We start from the raw sequence: 5,096 nt of genomic DNA on the forward strand, positions 1-5,096 counted from the left end.
GTGGTGCGTGAGAAAGTCTACCGTACCCTTTCAACACTGAGTGTATTTATATGAAATGTCTTGCTAATTTGGTTGATGAAAATGGTATCTTGTTGACCGGAGTTGCATTTGATGGGTTATTTTAAAAAAATTTTTTTAATGTTTCTTTATTTTGAGAGAGAGAAAGACAGAGACAGAGCGTGAGCAGGGGAAGGGCAGAGAGAGAGGGAGACACAGAATCCGAAGCAGGCTCCAGGCTCTGAGCTGTCAGCACAGAGCCCGACGCGGGGCTCGAACTCATGAACTGTGAGATCATGACCTGAGCGGGAGTCGGACACTTAACCAACTGAGCCACCCAGGCGCCCTTTTGGTGGGTTATTTGACCTCACTTGGACAGTCTCTAATATGTCCATGTCCTTCCCAGCAGCTCTCAATGCACCAAGAGTGGAGGAGTCTGTAGCTGTGGGGGTGAGGGCAGGGAGGGTGAAAGGCGAGGAACAGGGGAGTGCGGACCAGCTGGCTCTATGTATGATTATGTGGGGCTCCAATAAGTTAGCCTCTACCTGCATTTATAATGTCCTGAGTACTTAGCTAAGCTCAGCCCTCTGCTACAATTTCAGTCATTACAACCTGAATTCTCTCAGTTTCTCAGGCTTGCAGGCTGACTTCTGTTCATCCGCAGTCCTAAATAATTCCTACACAATTCCTTTGGCTTACCACCAACAGGTGTTATTATTTGCTTTTTGCAGATGAGAAAAATCAAGCGTCAAATAGCTTGAGCAACTTTTCAAGGAAACACAAGTGATAAGTAGCCAATCTGGGATTAGAGTTACCTGACTAGAAACCTATGCTTTTCCCACTACATCCACTTTTAAAAAGCTTCACAAACTTGAAAAGTGCTCTTCATTTATACGAGGTACATAGAAAAGAATATTTATTCCTTGCATTTTACTTAGGTGTACCTTTTTAATAGCATTTTTATATAGATTGACGATATTCCCAGGTGAATTGGTGTTAGGATTTTCTATGTTTAATCTTTTGATTTTAAAAGCCCAGGGGAATGCAACAAACACACCAGAACCTAATCCTGGCTCTGCTGCTTGCTGTCTGCTAGCTGTTTGACTTCGACAGATCACTTGATCGTGCCAAGCCTCAGCTAGAATGACATCCAACTCACAGAGTCATTGGGAAGATTAAATGTGACAATATATGCCACCGAATCTAGCAGCGTATATGGCATGCATCAGGTGGCCAATACAAAATTTTAAAGGTGATGGTGAGAGGGCAATTGGCAAAAGGAAACAAATTGGGGACAGTTCAGGAGAAAAGGAACCGATCCATTTACTGCTAGTCTCTATCTGTAAGGGAAAGGAAGATACATTTTCTTTAACTTTTTGTGGACGTGTAACACAAATACAGAAAAGTGAGCAAATCGTCATAAAGCCCAATGAATTACCCCCAAGTAATCACTCTCGTGGAACCACCTCCCAGGACAAGAAATGGAACATCAGTAACAGAGCCCTCTTGGCTTCCTCTCTTGATCCTTTTCCCCCCGGTTCTCCCCAAAGGTAACCACGTGCTTGACCTTTAAACCAATGGACAGAGTTTTCCCCATTTTACCTAAATGAAACTTGGCCCCTATCTCATACCATATATAAAACATAAAGCATCTAAAAAAATATGGATGACTCTCAAAAGCATAATTTTCAACGGGGGGAAAAAAAAGAGCCATTCAGGGAAGAATAGCATTTACATAAAGTTGAGTCTTTTGAGCAACAAATTCTTAATGTAGCCATATTTGTCCATCTTTTCCCTTACAGCAATATTTTTGTCTTGCTTAAGACTTCCTGTCCATTACTCTATGATAAAGAAGAAAAGAATATATAATAGGAAAAGGAGTCTCTTCAATAAATGTTGTTGGGAAAACTGGACAGCTACATGCAAAAGAATGAAATTGGACCCATATCTTACACTATCTACAAAAACAAATTCAAAATGGATTAAAGACTTGAATGTAAGACCCCAAACCATAATACTCCTTAAAGAAAACATAGGCAGTAAGCTCTTTCAAATCTTTATGTTGTACACTTGAAACTAGCATGTTAATTATATCTCAATAAAACAATCAAAAATAGATAAATAATTTAAAATATTATTTTTTGCTTGTTGTTGGGATAGAAGGATAGATTTGATTTTTGTCTTTTGGTATCCAACAACCTTGCTAACTAAAGTCACTAATTAAATTTAAATAATTTATTGGAAGGGGAACACCTGGGTGGCTCAGTCGGTTGAGCATCTGACTTCACCTCAGGTCATGATCTCATGGTTTGTGAGTTTGAGCCCCCGCGTCGGGCTCTGTGCTGACAGCTCGGAGCCTGGAGCCTGCTTTGCATTCTGTGTCTCCCTTGCTCTCTGCCCCTCCCCCACTTGTGCTCTGTCACTCTCTATCAAAAATGAATGAATGAATGAATGAATAAATAAATAAATAAATAATTGGTAGATTCTTTTGGGTAGTCCACGTACATCACCAAATTGTGAGTAGGAGCAGTTTTTATTCTTGTGCTCATATTCTTATACTTGTTTGCTTTTATCTTGCTTATCAGATTGGTAGGACATTCTTATCTCATTCTCATATCCAGAGGTAAAGCTTTTAACATTCAATCGTGTTTGTGTAAGATTATTTATAGGTACATTTTATTAGATTCAAGCAATTTTATTTATATTTGGCAAAAGTTCTGTCCATGAATACATATTGGCTTTGGGCAAGTTCTTTTTCAGAAATTATCTGGAAGGTAACATGTTGTTTTCCCCTTTATTCCGTTAAAGTGACAAATTTCATTTTTTTTTTTCAAACGTTAAACGATTCTGTTGTTGTTGTTGTCGTTGTCGTTCCAAACGTGATGGATTTATTTCATTTTACTCTGCTGCAAAACAAAAGTTCCAGTACAGCGCAGAGACCATTATCTTTTAAAAGGTCTTGAAACATGTGGGACATGCAACACATGATGTATAAACCGGAAGCTTGGATCACACTTCCTTTACAACCCAACACTACATTGTCACTGAGGCATGCATGTGAAAATAACACTGTGGCACTGAACTGAAATGCGGCACAGACGTGACAATTCTCGGCCTGCCTTCAAGCACCAACCTTAGGATGGACTTAGGATCTCTAGACTTCAGTGTGGGGAAGATTATTACCATTCTTGGGAAGAATAAAAAGTTCACGCTTCTGAAATTTCACAGAAGACTTTTAAGGCCCGAACACAGTGTGTCCATTTCTCTTCATGTCCAGAGACAAAATGGATGTTTCACTCAAAACCATGTGAAGCTTCATAGCTCAGACCCCACCCCAAACTTGTGACCTCCTGCATTCATGTTCTTTCCATCAGTGAAAGCTGATAGGGTAGGTTTGACTACTGGCTGAAAGGTTTGAGTATAACCCAGTCCAATCAGACTGGGATTACTCACTTTGGCCGATAGAGAAGTTCTACAAGCCAGTGTGTATTTAGCAGCAGCATCAAAACAGGTGCTGGTGACAGCTACGCAAGCCAGGTTCACTGGCAATTCAGTCTTCTCGTTTTAAGCCCCTGGTAGATAGAACCTCCAAATTCAGTGCCATCGTTTACATGCGTGTGCAGCTGGAGGTGTGCATCCCTGTAGCCCAGGGCAAAATGATCCTGTGACAGTTTGGATTTGGCTGTGTCAAAACTCATCTGAGAGCCAGCGAGCAACCTCCAGTGGCTAACACAGCCCAGTCATAGATGGTTGGTCCAGAAAAATCTGTATCCGCATCATCGTCAAGACAGAAACAATCTTATTTATAGGGGATTTCAATTTTCTGCTCTTCCTCAGTATAAATATGGTACCGAGAGTCAGTTTCAACCCTTCAGCCAACTTACTCTACAAAGAAGTTTCCGTCCCAAGAGTATTGTCCATGTTCCATTTGTTGGTTGAAAGTAAGTCCCCAGTTACAGATCTTCTATTTGGTCTCTAGGTGGTCTGATGCTTTCCCTGTATCCGTGGAAGCATGACCAGAAGTAGAAAATTCCACTCCGCTACAAGATTTGGTTCTCAGATCTACTGACTATACCAAAACCAAATCCTCTGTTGAAGACATCCTTGGCAGCCGTTCCCAGGTCATGCTAAGTCAGTGTGTTACATGTATCTCCAGCCAGAGGGCTTGTCCCCATTCTGCCAGGGCAACCAGAATATTAAACCATTCTCACATTCTTGGAATAGCCCCGTTTGGTCACAGTGTATTCACCAGACATTGCTGGATTTATTTTGCTAGTAGTTAATTTATTTATTTTTTACATTTATGTAAATCATCATGTTATTAGCCTGTAATTTTCCTTTTTTTATAATGTGCTTGTCAGGTTTTGGTATTGAAGTAACACTGGCCTCAGAAGACAAAATGGAAAGTGTCTCACTTTTCTATTCTCTGGAGAAGTTTATATACAATTGGCATAATTTTTTCTCAAATATTTGGTAAAATTCACCAGTGAAGTAATCTGGATTTATTTTTTTTTATGGAAAATTTAAAATTATGCGTTCCATTTCTCTTATTGTTATAGGACTATAGAGATTTTCTTGTGTCAGTTTAGGTAAACATTGCTTTTCTAGAAAATTGTCCACTGGTAAAAAAAAATTTAGTTATTTACATAACATTGTTATAATATCCTCTTATAATATTTTAAATATTTGTAGGATCTATAACAGAGTCCCCTCTTTCATTCTTGACATGGGTTATTTTTACCTTTTTTTCTTTGATCTCACCAGGGAATTAGGACTTTATTAGTCTTTTCAAAGAGCCAACTTCTTGTTGTGTTGGCCCTCTCTCTGTTGTATTTACTTTATATTCCATTTAGTTCTCTTCTTATGTTTTCCTCTCTTCCACTTTGAGTCAGATATCTTTCCAACTTTTTGAGATAGATACTTAGATCAGTGATTTTTCAGCTTTTCTTCTTTTGTATTATATGTGTTGTAAGGGTATAAATTTTCCTCTAAGTACGGCATTAACTGCAACCAATATGCTTTGCAATATTTTCATTATCATTCCAGTAACATATTTTCTAATTCCCCTTGTTCTTTCTTTCTTTTTTTCATGTTTATTT

General features: G+C 39.0%; 1 pseudogene; it reads right to left on the reverse strand.

Moving 5' to 3' along the window:
* Window positions 1-3,312: 3,312 nt before the first annotated feature.
* LOC122218332 lies at window positions 3,313-4,253 on the reverse strand (annotated as a pseudogene).
* Window positions 4,254-5,096: the final 843 nt, after the last annotated feature.

Source organism: Panthera leo, chromosome B1, assembly GCF_018350215.1.
Source record: "Panthera leo isolate Ple1 chromosome B1, P.leo_Ple1_pat1.1, whole genome shotgun sequence".
NCBI lineage: Eukaryota > Metazoa > Chordata > Mammalia > Carnivora > Felidae > Panthera > Panthera leo.